Source organism: Cygnus olor, chromosome 3 (genome assembly GCF_009769625.2).
Source record: "Cygnus olor isolate bCygOlo1 chromosome 3, bCygOlo1.pri.v2, whole genome shotgun sequence".
In the NCBI taxonomy this organism is placed as follows: Eukaryota; Metazoa; Chordata; class Aves; order Anseriformes; family Anatidae; genus Cygnus; species Cygnus olor.
Window position 1 is genome coordinate 43,024,147 of NC_049171.1, and position 22,238 is coordinate 43,046,384.

Here is a 22,238-nt window from a genome sequence, read left to right on the forward strand (position 1 = left end):
GCAGGGACATAAGTAAATTATGTTCTCTCCCCTGTACTTTCAACTTCACACAGTGTATTTAAACCACTGAGTATTATTCTTCATTTGGTAATTGCAGTGCATTAATGTGTATGTAATTTCAATAATTTAACTTGAATTGGATGACTCTTACTGTTTGATTACTTTAGCTTTTAGAAGTGTATGTGATTATGACCTGAAAGGCAGATTAATAGCAGGATTATAGTCTTATAGATCATACAATTCATTATATTCACACTGATCAATATCTGGCACCTGTTACTACAACGCCAGTGTATATGTTTCATTCATTCAGATAGGCAGATCTATATTTTTGTTACTTCGCTTTTCAACATATATCATGAGCAAAAGGCCCTTTAGGATCTCTAAACTACAGCTCTCCTTATTTCACTGATGTAAGAGGATTCAGCGTTTCTGCAATCAGGCATTTATAAGCTTTAGTTATAAAGGGGCTCAGAAGAAGCCATTACTTGCCAAAAGAGTTTCAAACTCTTGTTGCTTATTGCTACCAAACTCATCTTTAAATATATGTACATGGATTACTGTGCAGATGTTTATTTTCAGTTAACAGATTGAGCAGTAAAAGCTCAAAAAAGTTGAAAGTAAAGATTTTGCTGATTTTATTTTATGTAGATGGAGGAGCAACTGGGTGCACACAGGAAATCATTAGCTGTCTGGGTTCCTGAGCAAAGTCTCAATGCTGAAACAGAGTTGGGAAATGAGGTAGGGCCCTGGGAGAAACCTTCAATGAAACACACGGTTGGATTTATCTCCCCAGAATATGCCTACCCTCATTTTGGACTATAAACTTTTCTGATGGTTAACCAAGACTTTGAATAAAATTATTTCTTCATCTCTGACCCCTGTGTGCTAGAGAGGAAGACTCCAGCAGCTCAGAATGAATAAACAATAGGTAGAAAATCTGAATAAGCAAAGAAATAAAATATTGAGGACTATATACCCCTTCAGCTGCTTTTACTTATTTACATAGCACCATATACCTGTGCAGCATTGAACAACGAGTGAATTTGTTGAACAAGATGGAGTCCCTGCCCCGGAGAGATTACATTTGTATCTGTCAAACAATCTGCTGCAGAAAATGTACCTAGAGAGGTTTACAGCTTTTTATTACAACACAGGTGGCTGCATCACCAGATGTACTCTATAGAATTACTTTTCTTATTATCATAACTTCAGTTAGAATTGAAGAAACATTTTTGTAACAATCACTTTTAAATGTAACAAGGTATTGTTCAAAATTAATGCTAACCTCAGAGATGCCATATGCACTGAATTTCATGAGACTTCTTTTAAGACTTTCTTTTCTCTGCATGAGTTTTAAACTTGACCTCAAAGAGCTATTTTAAAGAGAGAGGGACTATATTATCTTTAAATTTTCTAGAGTCTGGATTTCACTAATCCTGACTTCAGACATCAAAGAGTAAGGATATTTTAGAGTCCCAGAGGAACTCATTTAATTGTGTAAGTATCTTTAAGATATAGCTTTTCTTTTTGTTATTTTTTTTTTCAGCTCTTGAGCTTGGAACTTTTCTGTTCAGAAAGTTTGAATATATACAGAAAAAAAAAAAAAAACACAAAAGAGCATTCTGCACAAAGAAAAATGGAATATTAGGAATCAAAGAAACTCTTCAGTTTGCATATATACAGAAAAAATGTTTTCTGAATTCAATTGAAGCTTATACAACACAACCGAAAACCCCTGGTATACTACAAGGAACCTATCCACAGTTCTTCCAGTAACTGCCCTTCTTCCTCAAGCAAACACTTCTTTTGCATACCTCAGATATTTCTCCCTGCATGTTAATCCCAAGACAAGCTAATTCCTTTCTTCTGATAAGTTATTTTATAAGAACCTTCTGGAGAAAGTGGTAGAGAAGCTTGAAAAGAATCACAAAAGTCATGTAACATTGGAACAGAGAAAGATGTGATGAAGAAGGTCATCAATGATAAAAGACAAGGGGAGATGTTTGGATTATGATAGGGCTATGATAGACTGGACTTTGGGTGACAGATTCAGTGAAACTGATACTGAAGGAATTGCTTATGTGGAAAGCTTGAAAATCTGAATACAACCTTGCAATCTGGAAAGTATTTTTGCACATAGGAAAACGGAAATATCAAATGATTCTGGCACAGAATCCAGTAGTTCAAAGAGAAATTCCAGTACCTCTTATAGAGAAGCATGTCCTTAATTAAAGAGTTCTCTGATTTCTGTGAAAGGCTTCCTGTCCTTTCTCATTTCTGTCAGTGGGTCAAAGAGATGGAACCATTGTAGAGTTTCTTGATTTTTTCAGACAGGTTTTTATTACTACTTCTGCTAGAAAATTAGAACATTCAGCTCTAGCTATCTGATGTTATCTAAGTATAAAATAAAGAATATATATTTTTGATGAGCCAGTATTTAGTTTAAGTTTTGTAAGTTTTACAGAATAGATAACTCACAAGAAAAAAATCAGTCTAGGTTGAATAGTAAATACTTTGTTTAATGAGTGAGGTAGCTTTCAATTTTCAGAATATTTTACAATTTAAGTCAAGAAATATCTTGCTGAGTTCCTGGATTTTATTTACAAACTTGTTTAAGATACCAAATACTGTAGTACTGCTTCAGATACAGACATCTGTGGAAAATCACAGGGGTATCAGTGACTATTTCAAGACATGATCATGAGAAACTTGCTAGTGAAGTTAACGTATTCATCTTATAATGGCTTCTGTTAGAGTAGCTATATCTAAAGTTCAGAAAGTCTGCGGAATTCATTTTGATGATTATCCAGTCAGTCTCCAGAACAAGGAATTTTGAATAAGATTTCAGAGTCATTCTGATTTTTTCCCTGCTATTTGAAATGTTTTAGCCTTCCTGAATTTTTAAAAACAATACCACAAAATATACTACAAAATGATACTAAAATAAACATAGAAAATATTATTAAATAACAACACTAAATAATAATAACGAACAGCAGTAACTTGAAATACTAAAGGAGTTTATTTCACAGCACTTCTCAGTAATAGACTGCAGTATTGCTTGCTTCTTCCTGTACTGTTTTTTTCCTTTCATTTTTTTTTTTTTTGAAATCAATGCCTGTCCCAAATCAGAAGAAAACCTATATATAAGGGAGAAAAGACTAATTCATTTTGATTTTAGAAAAAAAAAAAACAAACTGATTTGAGCAGAGAAGTCAACATTTTTTTTGCAGTGCTTTCCTCACCTTCTATCAAACATATTCACTTTTGAAGAAGTCACAATTAAAGGGATGTTCCAGCAATAAAGTAGTCCTTGTACATTTTCAAATACCTCCTGGTTTGTGTCAGAAATGAATGGTTAGTTTGCAGCTTCATAAATTAGTTACACTGAACAATTTCCACCCCTGCAACTTGTGCTGTGAGGAATGCAGTGACAGATAGATTCTGTGCTGTGTTTGCCTATGAGATGATTTTCTTGAAGTCTCATAATGAGTTGTATTTGGCAGGATTAATGAGTATTATAATGGCAAATGGATGTTTGCAGCTCTGTTGTGTTCCATCACATAGTAACATGGGGTTTCTGGTCCCTTGGAGGCCATAATTGGTGGCATTAATGCAGTTTTTAATTATGCTTCTTGAAAAAATGAATTGGAACCAAAACAAAAGCTAAGTGATCATCTCTCTGTAGTGCTGTGTGATGTAAACACAGGACCATTGCTGCCTCTGATATCCACATTTAGGAATAGGCTGATGGGAGAGGAAATGTGCAGGATATTTGGCTGAAACTTGATTTGGGAATATTCGTATTTTTATATTGTTAAACAGCCTTTTAATTATAAGATACAGAGGGTATTTTCCCCCAGAGAGACTGCTCGGAATAGTATGTTGTATGCTGAACTGCCCGCAGAGTATATTTTTTAACTCCAAATGTAACTCTGTAGCTGCAGGTTGTCTTTAGGTCTCCATGTATTTAAAGAGAGAGACTGTGATTCTTCCTCATTTTTTCCAGAATACCCCTACATGAAAGCATCTTGATTAGTGCTGACTCAGTGCCTATAACACTGTACCATATGATAAGCTGGATTTGTCGGCATGATTTAGTGACCAACAATTTTCTGAGTGAACTAGCTCAATATCTTCCCCAAAGCAAGATCTTGACACCAAAGATTGTAGACACACCTGTCTATGTAAGAGTGAAAAAAATCTAAAGATCAAAAAGAAAAGAGAAGAAGTTGATTCTTAAGGAAATTATATCAGAAGAGATATAAAAATAAAATGGAAAAATTATTTGAAAGGTGAGTTTCATTAAAAAAATATCGAAATTATAGTTTTCATATTGTCATTGCCGAGGTATCTAGTGGCTCTTATAAGAGCAATGCCATATGTGTTCCATTCTCATAGAACTATGGATAAATCAAAAGGTAAAGCAGAAAAGCTTAATTAAATGGTTAATTAAATAGTTACAGGATATTTATTTAATAGTCTATCTGCCTTCCTGCCATGCTGTTCAACACTTTCCTCCAGCCTGCTGCAGTATAACAGAAGAGATAATGTAACTAGAAGTAACTAGAATTGTCTTTTTTTTTTTTTTTTTTTTTTTTTTTTTTTTTATTTAATAAATTTGGATTAACTCCCAATCCAGGGATCTCATTTTGATATAAGCTTTGGAGGACATAGTTTCCTCACTTGTGATCTTAGTAGTGTTCCATTAAATCCATAATATACCCACAGAAATATATGCACTATTTATGTAGGCCCATATCATTGGATATTGTTCCCAAAGCACCAGAGTGCATAAGACAAAAGTTTGTGCTTGAAGGTGAGGCTTCCAGACATTTATCCTATCGGCTGTGATGAGACCTTTTAAAATCTTACTCTATTTGTAATGGAGATACATGAGAGGACTCAGGTACACATGTGAATTCCTTTATGAAAAGGGGGTCATATATAAAAAGACAGTTTTTTTTTTCTTTTTTTTTTTTAATTTTGTTTTTGAAACAGTGTATATCAATACCCATATACAGATCATAATGAAATCAGATGACAATATATTCCAGAAAAAAGTCTCTGAAAGAAGGTCGAATGCTGCAGTTCTCTCTCATGTATTTACTATATCTCCATTGATTGTATAATGGGAGCTTACACAGGGAACACCTACTCTTGCAGAAACCTACAGTTAAACACCTAAACTTTGGTTTCCTAATCTCCAGCTCATTCAAAATAAAATTTACTCGCTAGCATCTGACATGCAAAACTGACAGTTTCTCGAATGACAGCAATCAGAACTCCTATTACTGTTACGCATTGTTTGTAGAACCCCAAGACTTGTAATCCCTCATTTTAGTGTTATGCAAGCTCAGCATAAGAAAGAATGCATACAATATAAGATGAGGAATGCAAGATGCATAACAGAGAAAAATGGCAAAACAGTGAAATAACATAATACTTTGGGTTCAGGTGAAGCTAAGCAACCCACTCTGGATTTTATGTGAACTGTTTAAAAATTCTGTATTTTAGTGTTCCAGTACATTGGTATGTGCTTATAAAGCATTGGATTAATAACTCTGTGTGGAAAATCTTCTGTAAATGATCTGTTGCAGTGCTTTGGAGTTTGATGATGGATGTGAGGTGTCCTCCCATACCCCACTACTTTTTGCAAGATTGTCTCTAATGTGTGTGTGCTGGGAGCGACATGTTCTCCAAACCCAGCATGAGGCCACAATGGTTGCTGTACTTGCCCCTGCAGTTTGAAAGGAGATACTCTTCAGCTTGTTCTTCTACACATGTGGTGAAGTGGGTCCTTGTCACACTACTTGCACACACACACTTGCTACCTCTGAAGAGACCGAATACTCCAGATACACTATCTTCACAGTTCCAGTTTCCTGTTTAATTCATCTTTTCTTCTCAAATTTGGACAAATCTGATGGAAAAACATAATAATGGTTTATTCTGATGGGCTTCAAGCTCTGAGATTAGAAGCAGAGTCACAAATGATAAATAAAAAGTTAAATAACATTTTTGCTTAACAGACTACTTGCCCCACACAGGCCTCAGGGAATTTTTCCTTCTCCTCCTCGTTTCACCATCTCCTCTGTTCTTGTATTTCAGGACTTCTTCCTGTCCCTTACCCAGTAGTAAAGCAGCTTTGCCAACTTCTGTTTCTGACACATCAGAGCTGTTTTTCCACCCTTTTCAACACAGTGTGGATAGCATTCAACACCTCTGCCTTTTGGAGTCGTGTTCTTAACAAAAAATGCAAACGCAATTGATGAACCTCACCTTCCTTCTGCTAAAACAATGCCGTCACTCTTTAAAATCCTCTCAGACCACCCCACTCTGAGAGGTTGGTTGTGCACTGGAACAGGCTCCCCAGGGATGTAGTCATGGCACCTAGACTGTCAGAGTTTAAGAAGCGTTTGGACTATGCTTTCAGTCATACGATCTGAATTCTGATTTTTAGGTAGACCTGTGTGGAGCCAGGAGTTGGACTCGGTGATCCTTGTGGGTCCCTTCCAACTTGGGATATTCTATGATTCTACGAAATGGCAGCTGTAGCAAGATAACAGCCACTCAATTTCCTTGACTGCTAAAAATGTCTAAATCCTGACAAATGTCTCCCAACTTTCCTGGGGAAAGGAAATGTGCACGTTCATGTTTCTTTTCCCCAAAGGAATACAAAGCGGTAGATGATGCCAGGTTGATCCTTGAAGATTTTCTTGGATTTCTACATAGAGCACTATATATATATATATACTTTTTTTTTTTTTTGAGATGTTCAGTGAAAAACACGTTTTCATCTTTTCTCTTTCCCTTTCTTATCCCTCTTCCTCTTTTTTTCATGGGACAGTTGGCCAATGAGGGTTGTTACCTGCTGCCTATGGTTTCAAGAAAAGACATACTCTGTAGAGAGAAACACTGATTAGTAGGGACATTACAACTTAACTGATAAAAGTTGAAATAGTATCTAAAGTGGTCCATGAGCTGAGAAAAGCTTCAGGGACATAAGGTTCAGCCATCCACTCTTTCCAACCTTGTGAATTGTTAAATTAATATAACTCAATGTAGAATATCTTATTCTTAATAAGTATAAACTATTTAGTATTTATTAAAGACTAAAAACCTGCACCAAACTGCAGCACCTGGCTCCTGCCTCCAACAGTTTGCAAGCTAAGAGAGTCTTAAGGTTTGGTTTGAATACTAGGCCAAAGTACAAAACAAAAGGTACCTCTTAAGCGAACAGGTACCTCTTCACATATGATCTTCTTTAAATACACCTAGTCTTTTCTCAAAGGTCTTCCTAGACCCCAGTTCTGTCTGCTATCCCAAAAGGCTATTTTCACTTCCATTATTGCTTGGGTGGACCTAATGAAGTATACCAGATGTGTAAGTCACCACAAAACAGCTGTCAGCATTATTATTTTTTTCCTGGATCTTCTAACTCCCTATACAAAAATAGGCTTGCAGAAGAAACTCACTCTTCTCTTACAGTTAATGATACTGTAAAACGCTGAAAGAAGATAAGGTTTTCTTGGGTTATAAAAGTGATCAATAGTAAGCAATCAGAAGGCCAAAGCTCTTAATGTTTATTTTACAGGATAAGAAGTTATAGGGAATGCTGGCTACCTGGATAAAAGCACAGTCTAGCTGTCAGGGTGTTATGCAGCAGTTAATTCATCCTAGAACTGGATTAACTTTGAAAATGAAAAAGTTGCTTCTCTAGTCATGGAGGATGGTTTGTAGGCCCCCATAAATCAGGCAGAAAGCTGCTGAGGGTGGAGAGGCTTATGTATATGAAGTCTCTACCTCATGAGGCTTGTACCTGCTTATCAGAAAAAGAAAAAAACATCTAAAGTTGAATAAGTCAGCTACATGCAGAAACAAAATATATGATCTTATGCACTGAGGATAAATAGAATCTCAGGGAAAGAAGTGTTCAATATACTGAGAAAAAATACATATCAAAATGAAAAATATTATCTGACATTGGAAGGGGTCTGCAGCAGGATTTCTTTTAAGCATAATGCAACATTAGGTCTTTGGCAAAAAGACCTAACTTTAATTACCGATGCCCTAGTCTGTCTGCTCAGTCTCTGCTTTAGTATGCATAATGGAATCAAATCTCTACACATTTTTTTTTATTATTTTTTTTTTCGGTGAGTTGATTCCGTTGTGTATATTTGAGAAAAAACAACTGCACATTTTTTACAGTGGGCTGGATCTGTGTGGTCTTTACTCTCTCATCAGGAAATAAATCTCACATAATATCAGTAGAGCAAGCTACAGTAGAACCAGTCACCTCCCATTTGCATTAACATTGCTTGTTTATTTTATCCAATGCCTTTTTCACATTTAGCATATTTTAAAGTATATGTCAGCCATATTATAACATTTTCCTTCTACACAAGTATCACAGATATAAATCCTTTATATGCTTGCTCTGAACTAACTTATAAATACCCATTGAAAATGTCCATTTAAATGATGGTAATGACAGTGGAGTCTAATATGCAGGAAGATTTTCTTATTATCTTATTTTGAGAGTATTTTATTAATAACATATTGATATAAAAGATAAGAACATTTTACCTTCATAAATTTGTATCTGTAATTTGTTCTTCTCACTGCACAAACATATTTAGGATGCCACTCAGTAGTACTGATTGAATATTTATTTAAACAAATATCAGTATTACCCAACTAGCTGGAAAATCCATGAGTTTGGTTTTGATAGCAGAACATTTCTCAAAAATTTATGTGTGCATGCAAATGTTGGTGCTTTGGATATAGGCTAAAGTATTTGCTTTATATGTATTATTTTGTTTGAATACAAGAAAGCTGGTTTGATTTGTATGTTTCCCCCTTATAGAATTGTTCCAAGGCTCTGTCAGAGATCACGTAGAGTAATTTTTCCCATCAATCTTTGCTGTGCAGCCATGCACGAATGCAGTAGGAAAAAGGGGGCAGAAATCAAATCACTTAATTGCAGCATTTTTCATCTACATCTTTTGTTTTATGGTGGTAAAGGCCCCGAAGTAGCCTACCATGATTCATGGCTGTCACTGCTGCCGTTAGCAGTTCAATCTTTCATTCTAGGCATTTTGGTACTGAAAGTACCTACACAATTACTTTGATGAATATGACTTGTTTGTTTTTTCCCCATTTTTAGCAGAGAGTGGTTGTGCTTAATACAGACATTTAAATAAGATAGTATTCATGCCTACTGCATCTGCACTGTTTCAAAAGTTGTATATCTACTTTATGAATAAGATCATTTTGCCAAAGGAATTTAAGTTCACTAAGCTTAATGATTTTTTTAACCCCTCCCATTAATAAGTTCATATCATGGAAAAATAATTCATGCTCCTTCCATACAAAAGGAATAATCACCTCAGCTCTAACACTGTGAAGACTTCTTTTAAATATTAATGTGTGGGGTTTTTTTGTTTGTTTGTTTGTTTATTTTTTGGTGAAGGTGTCATGAACAAGCCAGTGAAGCAGGATACATACATCTTGTTGGTCATAAACAAAAGAGGTCAGTATCTGTGGATGGTGCACGTCATCGAAAGTGACAAGTAATGTATACATACTAGGAGAAACATCATTGATGACATCAAATATTCCAGGCTATCCAAATGAACACGTTTTTGAGGATTTTTTAAAAACTTTGCATTGTCAGCATAAAATATACCTTCTTTTGAGAGAGGAAAAAAGCCATACATATTTGTTTTTATTTGTGCGTTTTAAATAAAATTCCTAGCATAAATTTTGGCATGGAAATCTACTGAAAATGTAGATACCCATCGTCTGTGAAAGAATAGAATAGGTTTTGATGTGGAAACAGTTCTTCATATGGATACTCAAACAAAAGGAGTCTGGCCTTTATCAGTAGTGGTAATTTCAGTTCACTAGTGCCCAGTTTTGCGTTTGAAACTCAGGGATATATTTTATTACTGTTCATATTTATTTGTTTACTATTTTCTTCTCATTACCAGAACTAGACATATTCATACAGAGATATTCATGCCAAATGATGCCTTCGATGCCTGTTGTCACTGTACAATGGTAATCGTGGTCAATGTACTCTGCAGCATGGTGCTGCAATCATGTGGAATGCTCCTTTAAAAGGCCAGCATCAGATCCAACTTCAAAAGTATCTTAGACTTAAAGAACTCCCACAATGAAATGAAAACTATAAATCATAAATCTAAAACTGGTAAGTGAAACTAAGACAGGGCTTTAAAGAAAATTTATCTTATCATAACTGAGATCATGCAACCTGCCAGCCCCAGACCTGTGGGGTAAAAATCCACTAGAAAAAGTTTTCTTTTTCCAGCATGACTTTCTGACTTTCAACGAAGAGACAGTGCAGAAGAATTTAGTCTTGCCAATATTGTTGCAGAGGCTTAATTACAGTGGGGCAAGTGGATTACTAGTGGAATTCCTCCAATGGTAAACTGAGCAAGTGCATAAGTACTCACAGGAGCAACTTAAATAATTACTACTCAGGATGCAAATGCCAGATGAAATATTTGTGTTTTCCTGCTGAAATAAAAGGAATGAAAGTGTCAGGTGAATCCACATTTCTGAGATTCAGAACTTTGGGGAATGGAAGAAACAGCAACTCAGAAAGATGTTCACCTCTCTTCTCAGACTACATTAAGAAATAGCACCATCCCTCAAAACTACCAAGGCAGCTTATGTACCTCCCCGAATCACTGCCTTAATCTGCCCTGGAGATTACTTCACATTCTACATTTCCATGTCACTAATGAATAGATGAGAAATATCTTGATACTATATAGACAGTTAAATACAGCCATGGTAAAACACTGAAATAAGCAGTTAGTCTATCAGATTCATTAAAAAAAAAGAAAAAAAAAGTTTGGATTTTGCCTTCCCATAGCCATTTCACAGAGTGGAAGTAGTAGTTCACAGAGCATTTCTGGGTTTAAAACAGAAGCAGCCATCCTACCTGCATGCACATTACTTTGTGTGCACTACCAGCAACGTGTAAGGGTAAATGGGTGTAGGAGTACATGATATAAAAGAAAGAAAGGTAATTTCACATTTCTTTTATTAAACGTAGCTTTTTAATAGGATGTTAAGCAGTATTTACATGGTACAAGGTAGCAATACAATAAAGCCAATCCTTGTCCTTCAGAGTCTTGCAAAGTGTACAGCTCTTCCATACGAGCAGTCTTCTTGAAGTCACTTTGGTATAGGGATGTGGCTAGGAATTATGGGCAGCAGCTGGATCTTGCTGGGGCAGTGGTTCATAACCAAAGGCAATGAGGGAATCCTCAAGCAGAAACACTTGCTGCCACACATCATACCTGTCAGGAAAAAAATGGCATTCATGCATTGGGTTCTTCACCCAGGGCTGTAAGTTCAGAGCATGAAACTTAACAGTAACACTGCTGTGGACAAAGCAAGAACAAGCTAGTTTCAGCTGAATTAGTTCTGAGTTGGCTAAACCAATTGTATATGGCCCTTATGGTGTGATGCAGACATTTCATAAAACCTCAGATAGGAAATGCTTTAAACTTTGTGATCCTCAATTTTGAGGAGTGAACTCCAGGTCTGCATTTCTCTGCTCTGCCCCAGGTAGGAGCACAGTGGATATTACATTATAACACTAAACAACAACACACCTCCCCAAAAGCCATCCTAAATAATTAGGGCCTTTTCAAGAATCTCATAAGTCTTTACATTTCTAATGCTGAGAAACATGCCTAGTAAATCTTTCTATAATCTTTTGGGATCCGTTCTCATTTAATTTTTAATTGGAATTAGGAATTTGACAATCCCACTAGATATCTCTCTCCTGATGCTACTTTAAAAAACGTATCCTGCCTTGGATGCCATTTTAAAAATATTGTTCTCTACAAAAAGCATGATAACCTCAAAAATATATTTCATGGTTTTGTGATATTGTATATACATCCAAGTATTACAGTGATGCATAATAATTCACATGCATATGCAGAAATGTGCAAATAAATTTATACTGAGTTATCAGTCTGATTTTTTTTTAAAAGAAAAATAATAAACTTCTCTTGTGACTCTCTAGAGCTGCATCTTTATATCAATGATGATTACCAATCATCATTTCAGTGTAAGCAATTTTAAATTTGTTTTAAACACATTACTGGGACAAAAGAAATCACAAGCATTTATTTGCTCAAATAATATCTCAAAGTATTATTTACAGGATATACCTTCCTAGCTCTCAGGCAAGCAATGGCAAACAATGGCATATTAGCCATATCATTTTCCTGATTTTTCTTGAACTCTGCAGACTGATCATTCAATATGGTAACAAAGCTTCAAGCACTTCGGAATGAAAGTGATCACTGAATAAAAGCATAAGCAAATGTAAGAGAACAACAAAGCACACAGGTTGATTACAAGTCAAGAAAAGGTCAAATAAATATAATTTTTCATAGAGGAAACAAAGAGTACACCAGCCCGCAAAAAAACCCATGCTATAGCTACAACAGCTTCTCATTGCCAACTGAACTTACACAAGCTGTACAATCAGTGAAGAACCCCCCAACTAGTCAGATTAGTACCTAGTTCCCCCTTCAGAAATTGGCTGGTAAGACCCCAAACTCAGCTACTTCTTCCTCACACCCAGTCTTGTCCCAATCTCTTTTTTATTTGAGGTGGAGCAGAGCAGACAAGTGGGAGAGTCTGGAGGAACTTAAGCTTAATTGTTCCTTCCCACCTACCACCAGGTGTGAGCTATGCCTCCCATTCATGTGCGAGGGAGTGTCTTTTTATATTTTGGATCTCTATGTGGTTATTAGAGGAGGATGGTCTAGGCTGTTTTCAGTCATGGATGGGGACATTAATATGGTATTAAGTAACAAGGTGATAAAGCTAGCATTACTTATTGTGTTAAACTCCATATAGAGTTTATATATAGAGATAGGTACCTATCCACAGAAAAGCATCACATTCAGTAAAATGCCAGAGAAAGGCTTAGATCTAAAGTAAACTCACATTGTACTCAAATATGGAAGTAAGTCAAAGCATGTGGGCTGCCTTGTGAAGCAGATGGATAAAAATGTGGTTAAGAGAGGAAGACGGCTTGGATGTTGGCGAGGGGGCTGGCAGTCTGCCTATGTTAGTAATGCTAAGGGGTGCTGGAACACTTGATAATTTCAGAGCAAGTTAGTTTGCCACAGTTTACAACCTGCTCAGCGTTGGGGAGAGAGCTTGTTCTGCCTTCTTATCAGTATGTGATATGGAATAATCACAGTGGTTACCTAACAGTGATGAAAAGCTTCAGCAGCAAAGGGAAAGAGACTGCAAATCTGATTGAATGTGGGCATTTCAGGTTTGGAAATATGTGCTACCTACTAAAATGAGCTATCGACTAATTCTGAAAGAAATGTTATATGGGCTTAATGTTCATCTTCATCCACACTATAATGAGAAGGATTAGACTGGCTTCCATATGTACAATATTTATTTCAGCAATACAGGAAAATGTATTTCCCTAATATTTTTTCTGTATGCACAAGGCCTTAAATTTTACAGATGTGATTAATGTTTTAATTTGCTGTTCTAGTTGGATACAAGTTTACCATACAATATAAATTACTTACAAAGAAATTTGCTTATATGAAGTTTAATTCATATGCTGTTTAGCCGCCATGTGTGGTATAGCTTTGCCATCTCTATGGGACCAACCAGTTGTGCAGAATTGCAAAATAAAACACAATCAGGTTACACAAAGCATTTCCTAACAACCTAAACCAGAGCATTTATGAAGCAAACATGTGCTATAATTAGTGTTTATTTTAGCATGAATTGGTAAACAGGATATTAATTGTAAGTTGTGAATTGGATTCCTGACACAAATCATTTTGATTAGCCAATATTTAAAAAATATTTATATTGTCGATTATGTATATTTTTGTAGATCTCATTTGCACAGCAAAAGAATGACAATTAAACACATCCGTCAAATTGCATGAATCAACACAGTTCTCAGATTAATTATTTCCGAGTCTCTGGAATAAGAAGCGGGCTGCTGATTGTGATAATAATTAAAAAAAAAAAAAAAAAAAAGAAAAGAAAGAAAAAATGCTATCTCAAAATCTCTTTTATTTACTTTTCAGCAAACAGATAAAAATAACACATCTCTTAGATGGTGACATATCCTTTCTGGTGTGAATGATAACCTCCAGGAGTGTTCTTAGGGCAACAAAAGCACCTGGACTCTGCATGCATAAGCAAAAAATTATATACAGTACACGCAGTGACTATGACTTGGTAAACACTGACTGTATCATTCTGACATGGTGATTTCGATGTGCCCAATATTTGGTTAACTTTGTCTTTGAATAACCTTTCTTTCCAGGGATCCAAAGCCTTTTTGCAGATAGGCCTGTAACTTTAGAAAGCACAGACAGAAGTCTGTTCTCTGGAGAAGTATTTCCCAATAAGGGCACTTATTTATACTTTATTTTGTATTTTAATATAGCTTTTAAAACCACTTTTAATAGGAAGTGTGTGCAGCAATTGCTATCTTTCAAATGTTATGGGAAATGAAATGGAAAACTTCTTGGCCTGAAGTGTTGCAGGCATTTCTAAACTCCTTCACAAAGAGGGAAAGGCAAAACAGCACAGTGTTTAGGCATGACTGATATTTTCACTGAAATCCACTGAATATGCTTTAATAGTTAGAAACAAAATTTCTTCCTTGTCAACTCACACAAAGCACCACTGCTCTGGCAGCCCACATGATGACCTTCCACTCTTCTCCATTCTCTCTTTTCAAATGGCATGCAAACACCAACGTGTTCTGTGCTACAGCCAAGGTTCTTATCTACTCAAAGTTATTATCTATTCATCATGTGTACAGCCATTAAGAGAAAAATATAATTAAAAAGGCAAATATGGTTATAGAAAATAAAAATAAAAAACAAACAAAACAAAACTTTTGTTTATATAACTACTTTATTAGGGAAGTGGAACTTGTTTTCAAGCTATCCTATGTAATGCAATGTAAATACTGTATTCAGCATTTTTGTCCCTTTCATTAAGCACTGCTCATTTCAATATAAGCCTTATTAGCTAATTAAACAATTTAATTAGTTATACTTGAGTAGCATTAAATTGCAATCACTTGCATCTGTTTTAATAGTGGATGTGTTTTATATGTGTCCACAAATGCTGGCACAAAATCTTGCTCCAGCTAGTATCCAGTGCAAATGGGCAGCTTCTCTGAACATCTCAGCAGGTAATCCTGATTCTGTCTAAATAGCTAGATGTTAATAACTGCACTGCAGAAACACCATATAAACAATGACATTAAAGACTATGTTCATAGCGAGGATATGGGCTACTGTGGACAGAATTTGGGTTAAAATGGATTTTACTTCATGCATTTGAAATTAAATGCATGACACAAAATACATATGGATATGTATTTTTACATATTAAAATTTCTCTCTCCCCAAAATCTAGCTTTCCTAAGCCTCTATTCTTAATGAAGACCAAAGGCAACAACAAAAATGTGGATCTCATTTACTTCTTAGATATTAACAATTATCTTGGTCACTCTACAATTTTACCATTAGTATCTATTTCCTTTAGTAATATCTCTAAGAGAAATCTTAGTCTTTGAATCAAAGCTCTCCAGTTGACCATGACCGCTGACAGATGATGGAAAGCAGCTCAGCAGTCATATCCGCCAGCTCCCTCAGCACCCTAGGGTGGATCCCATCTGGCCCCATGGATGTATGACAGTCCAGGTGGAATATAAATTCTCTAACTGTTCCACCTGAATCATGGAGAGTTTATTTTGCTCCCTGTCTGACTTCCTGGTCAGAAGGCTGAGTACTACAAGGATAAGTGGTCTGACTATTAAAGACAGATGTAAAGAAGGCATTGAGAACCTCAGCCTTTTCCTTATCCTCAGTAGTCATGTTCCTCACTGCATCCAGTAAAGAATGAAGATTCTCTCTGGCTCTCCTCTTAATGTAAACAGATTTGTAAAAACATTGTAAAAACATTTGTAAAAACATGCCCCTTCTTCCACTGGACATAAGCTCTCTTTTTCTCTCAGAGATTCAGCAAAAGTTCCCTGTTCAGCCACGCTGGTCTTCCCTGCCGGCTCATCTTATGGTACATGGGGACACCCTGCTCCCGCGCCTTTAAGACTTCCTTCTTGAGGAGTGTCCAGTCTTCCTGGACCCCTCTGCCCTTCAGAACTGACTTCCTACCAGTGTCCTGAAAAATTCAGTCTGCCCTCCGGAAGTCCACAGTAGAAGTTTTACTGACCCTCCTCCTGACTTCACCAAGAACAGAGAACTCTACCATTTCATGGTTGCTCTGCCCAAGACAGCTCCTGACCACCACATCTCCCACCGGTCCTTCTCTGTTTGTGGACAGCAGGTCTAGCAGGGTACCCCCCTGGTAGGCTTAATAGGCTCTGTTTCTTGAAAGTAGCAGAGATTTTTGTTCAAGGATGTGGGGGCAATCATCACAATTCCTTCCTGACTGTGCATCTTGTGTGTGATACTAATATTAACTAATTCTTCATGGGGAGGTAAACACTCATAAGTTTTTTTCAGTAGACACAGTGTTCTGAAATCACGTTTCCCTTTTTTTTTCTTATTGAAGTTTTTGTTTTCAGAGGGCAACTAGATATATTCTGGATGGAAGTCTATTTTTTAGCATCCTATTTTCACAAGTTGGGAAGAGTAAGCATTATATTTTTTCCTTGATTAAGCTTTACAAAATTCTACTAAATTCTACTTCAACTGATCTAAATCCTCTTTTCTTGATTTAAATTCCAAAAACCTAAAATACCCTACATGCTTTAATCAACACTGTGTAAAAGCAATACATCTAGATAGCTTGGTTTTATGTTCAGCATCCTATTTTTGTAAATCAAAATTGTCTTGGCTACACACTGTAAAATAAAATTTTAAAAGAGACAGTGTTTATGCAACATCAGTTCTCATTGATGAAGGCATATCTAGACAGTAAAGTAGGAGAACCAAAGTACTGGAGACCCACATCATTAACTCTATTTCCTCTGGTGTCCAAATTTGTTGATCCTAGAGCTACATAGTCACTTCAGTCTAAGGGGAAGAGAGGAGCTTATTCACAAAATTCTTATTTATTTATTTTATCCACTCACTCTGTGTGTTCCCTTTGGTTATGGGAATAACATGGGAAGAGTAACCTTGCATTTTCAGAAACCTATATACCAAATATGCATTCATTCAGCATTGCTCAGGTCCTGGATAGGCTGACTAACTTTGGTAACCGTCTAGTGCAACTAATTTGCTAATTTAAGTTTCTCAGTTAAGTTCCTAAAATGAGTTAGGATGAACTTACTTTCAAAAGTGGTTTAAGTCATTTCTGAAAATGGCACCTCTGAAAATTATGAACAGGTTAAGTACAATTTGTATGCCACAAATATACTAGGGGAAGGGGAAGGGGAAGGGGAGCGGAGGGAAAAGGTATTGCTGTATTCTTCAAAATCTACTTGTAAGTCAGTGACATAAGGGTGAATTCATGTTAATTGTGGTACAATTGATAGTTTTACTACATATTGTCTTGCACTATAAGTTTCAGAAAATCCAAGAATCTTTGGGAAGGCACTTATGTCTTATTAAACATTTTCCACTTGAAAACCAGGCCCATATATTTCTTCATTTTTTTATTATTATTTAAAAAATATTAGAGGCTAACAGATTGTGTACAATAAGAGACTGAAACAATTGGAAGTCTGATGCTGACGTCAAGGAAGAATAGAAGTATGTTGAGGTCTTCTTAGCAAGTGATGAAACTTTTCTGAAGAACCAATTACAAATATAAAGGTTGATAAGGAGCACTCATTCATCATCTAATTTTGTTTCCTCTGAGGCTCCTTGGAAATAAGATAGATATCTGATTTCAGTAAGCATGCTGTAGTAAATAGCCTTCACTCTCACTTCTTCATGATGATGCACTCTCTGAAATCTTTTTGTCTTATACATCATGGTGGATAGACCAAAGAAAGAGCTGGTAAAGAGTATTAACATGCTAAGAGTTTTCTTAAAGATCTCAATTCTGCTTTATCTGGCTAATTTGCAAACATGTTAAATTAAATTCCTAGTATAGAAATGACAGAAGTACAATTATGTTAAACATTATGAGAATTTTAGGATTTTAAAAGGTATGAGCGTCCTCCTTTATAAATGAAATTATCCAAGTTGGAAAAAAAAAACACCTAGACAGTTAAGCAAGTATATATGAAACACCATATAAGTGTATTTGGAGTATTCTAATAATGTAAAAACATGATACATATTGTAATGTGTTTGTAGTATTGTGTCTTACTTCCTAACCATTTATTAATGACAGCAAATATTAAAACTATCTTGTTGTTTTTGGTATAATCTATTTAAGCTACCAGAACAACTCCTACTGACAGTGATGAGCTGTTACATAATAATCTCAGAAGTTAATATGACTTCTCCTGTTAAAGAATCTGGACTCTTATGAATAGGTGTTCACAAGAAACAGATAGGAATGGAAGATCTGGTTACTATCTCAAGGATTTGAAAAAGAAGTTTTATACTTCTAATTTCAGTAGTCTTTTGCTTTACAAGAACCCCAAAATTGAACATATAGGGCTACCATCAATATATAAATATGCTAAATATATGAAAGCAAAAGATGTCTGAAGCAGAATTAATATGACTGGTATATGAATTTTTCAAGTAACAAAAATTATGGAAGTCACTCATTTTCATAAAATTCATATCTAAATTTGCTGTGATCCATCCATATTTTCTCCAAAGTTAGTGTTACAAAATTATTTCCTTAATCATAAGGATTTATATTATCTAAAGAATAATACTATACCAATAGCATATGTACCAATACTATTCAAAAAATTAGAGATCAATCACAACAAATACAACCAACATAAAGCCTTCTTTCTCATCTAATTTCTCCTTGTCCTGTTTCTCCTTCTATTGTAATCAATACAGAGGTGTAGGTTAATATTGTGCTACAATTGGCTTTGTAAGAAAAGAATGAAATTTAACATAACAAGGTGAACTGAAGAAATGAAGTAGTATGGAAAAAAAATATCTGTACATACCTATAGAACACCTTACCATCAATGTACTGTAACTATGGACTAGACCTCTCTTGCCTTTAAGCCAGGTCACTGATAAGAATTGAACTGGTGACCCTAGTGTGAAGAGGAGATCAGGCCACTACTGATTACCTAACTTGGAAATTCAGACATTCAGTATGATATAGAAGATAATATGGTCCTCTTTGCCACAATGGGGTCAGCAGTAATCTAATGCAATGTCTCTATAATACAGGGCAATTCCATTTTGGACATATAACTGTTTAAAAGACAAAATTAAGTGCTTCTTTATAATGATCATATTCTATCTTCTCTAAGAATTGAGAGGTAAATATATTTAATTACTAACATTTTAAACAAAGCATTTGTTTCCTTCCCTTCTGAGTGGATTTGATCTGGAAAAACACAGTTATACCCGAGAGATCACCCTGCTTTGATTTATGGGTCCTTTTATATAGCAGGCAATCCTCCCAATCAAGAGGAACCATTGTGATATTGATGATTTACAGTATAATGAAGCAAAGCTGAATATAAGCAACATGCAAACTGTGGTCTTCAAACATCACTTTTTTTTTTTTTTTTTCAGTGCAGAAAAGTGTTGGAAATGGCCTTTTTTTCAATAAGTATATCCCTATGAAAACTGCAATCTCATTAAGTATTCACTGTTTTAGGGAAGAGGGGAATATCGGTGTACTGCTTACTGCTTGCTACTGATATATATTCCAGACTTTTACCTATTGTATTTGTGTTCTGGTAATACCATTTTTTTTCTCTCTCTAAAATAAAAATTAAAATAGGGCTGCATATATTTTTCCTGGAAAAAAGTGTTGCCTGGTTGAAACGTTACTCATGGGTGATTGTGCTAACATTATACAGAGATTACATAGTTACTTCAATAATTTCCCCAGGATGGGAGCAAAACCAGGAATTCTTAAATGCAAACTTGCGTAATGATGGTCATTGCAATATACTCCATTAGCAATTCTTTTTAGCAGGTGTCCAGATAATTTATCCAGCACCTGGAGTGTTAAACACTTTGATTTACTCCAAGGAAGGCTACAGTGAAAAATGAGGAATACTGTGGGAATCTAAACATTAATATAATAAAGGCCAGCCCTCAAGACATGTTAAAATTAAAGCAAAATTTTTAAGACAACACCAAACAAACCCAAAATATTCGGGCAAGGATGCAGCTGGGATGTATATGCTTGCATTTTTGTGAAAATGAAGAGGTCTGGTTCTAGAGATGAGGATGAAGAAAGAGTAGTTTATGTAACATAAGACTAATTTATTTATTTATAAATATAAGACCTTACATAAATTTCAGGGCTCAGGATTACCTATGCATGTGCATAGAAGCCAGACCCTTCACCCAGCCAGTTGAAGGTCTGACCTTGACTCTCTGTGCTGATCCCATCCATTTCTGAACACTGAACAAACATAGAGTCTGCTGGAAATTGAGAGGTGAAACACCCTTACTAAGGGACTGCGTCATTCTGGGTGGATGCAAGGGTGGAAAAGCAAGGTGATATGAAAAATAGGATAAATGAAGCAATACCCACATACAATTAGAGGGGTATAGAGATAAGGCTTCTTGATTTCTCTTTGTTTGGCTACTTACTGTTTTAATTTGATAAGTGTCATGGCAATGATGGCAGTAGGTTAACAAAGGAGTTCCATTTTAATGTTTGAATATTTGGATGTGGAGTTAGAGAAAGCACAATGTATCACTTTGAATAATTTCTGTGAAAGCACTGTGAAAAGTCACACCTATAATTTCAAAAGGAAAGGACAAAAATTTAGATCCCAGTTTCTCAGCATTTTAGTTCCCTAATTTCTCTCAGTGTTTTTCTTTCTCAGAAAAAGTTAGGACAGACAAAGCAACGACTTTATGTATATATATGTATATATATATATAAATGTATTTTTGGTCCTTGTCAAGACCTGAAAACAAAGAGCCAAAATGAAGAGCAGTCATAAACCAGCCCTCCAGCTATCTGCCCCAAACCATATCAGCTTCTTCCCATTTTCAAATTTCTGTCCATTAACATAAACAAACCAATGCACAAACAGAAGTAATAAGATAAATGAGAGGAATTAATTTATTTTTAAATTATAATAGAAGATACTGGAAATAATGTCCCGATTCAATCATTTTCTACTTGTTTGGACTCCTGTTGTGTGTGCAGGACCAATTAAACTTCCTAATGAACTCTTAAAAGTACATCCAGAGGTTTTATATTTGTAAGAGAGAATGTATGCCTCATTTTTACCCCAAGTTTTCCAGAGCTCTTCCAATCATATTTTGTCTACCCAGATAAAATCTGTTTCTGGAGTGGGAAATAAGTTTGTTCCTGCTACCAGACCAGATCTGGAAGGCAAGTCTTGTGCTTTCAGTCTTGTAAGTGAAGTTCCAAGCAAACAAGGCAAGGCAAAGGATATCTTATAGGACTTTAACTCTTTTTTGAATTGGGGTGGTAGAGGGAGATAGGCATAAACCCTGTTTGCCAGTCATTCAGTGTAAGAAATGTAATGGACGTGGTTTAGTGATGGGACTCAGCAGGTCAGGTTGATGTCTGGACTAGATCCTGAAGGTATTTTCCAACATAGCTGATTTTATTCTATTTTAATTTATGTTACTTGATCTCATACCAAGAAGATACCAAGAATTTCAGCTCTATTACTTCAAGGAATGTCTATGTGATGATGACCAGTAGTCATCACAGATGACCAGGAATGTCTATGTGATGATGACTACTACTCCTCATAACAAACACTATGATTATGGCAATGGCAATTCTTTGTTGCTGATGAGGATGTTTGAATATATACAGTTCAATGTTGTTAAGGATCTCTTTGAATATATGAATTTACCTCTTACAAGTGCTGATAGAACATGTATGACAGATGCATGTCCAACTGTTACTTTGAAGCTGAATGAAGTTGCAGAGTCCAATCAGCTTAGAGCTATATTGTGATCCAACCAAATGTCACAGGCAGGTTTTGTGACCTAAGAAAAGAAATTCTGAGTGATAGATAAAACTGTCTGGGGAGACTATAGAAGAGGAGCCATAAAAACATTTAGAGGTTCAAATCTAGAAGGATAATCAGTTATTTG

At 35.6% G+C, this 22,238-nt stretch overlaps 1 long non-coding RNA gene across 1 annotated transcript; it reads right to left on the minus strand.

The window, feature by feature from the left end:
- Nucleotides 1-11,073: 11,073 nt before the first annotated feature.
- LOC121068247 lies at nucleotides 11,074-12,744 on the minus strand. The gene is made up of 2 exons (XR_005818743.1): nucleotides 12,531-12,744; nucleotides 11,074-11,339 (listed from the first exon to the last, which is right to left on the minus strand). It is a non-coding gene; the product is annotated as an uncharacterized LOC121068247 (long non-coding RNA).
- Nucleotides 12,745-22,238: the final 9,494 nt, after the last annotated feature.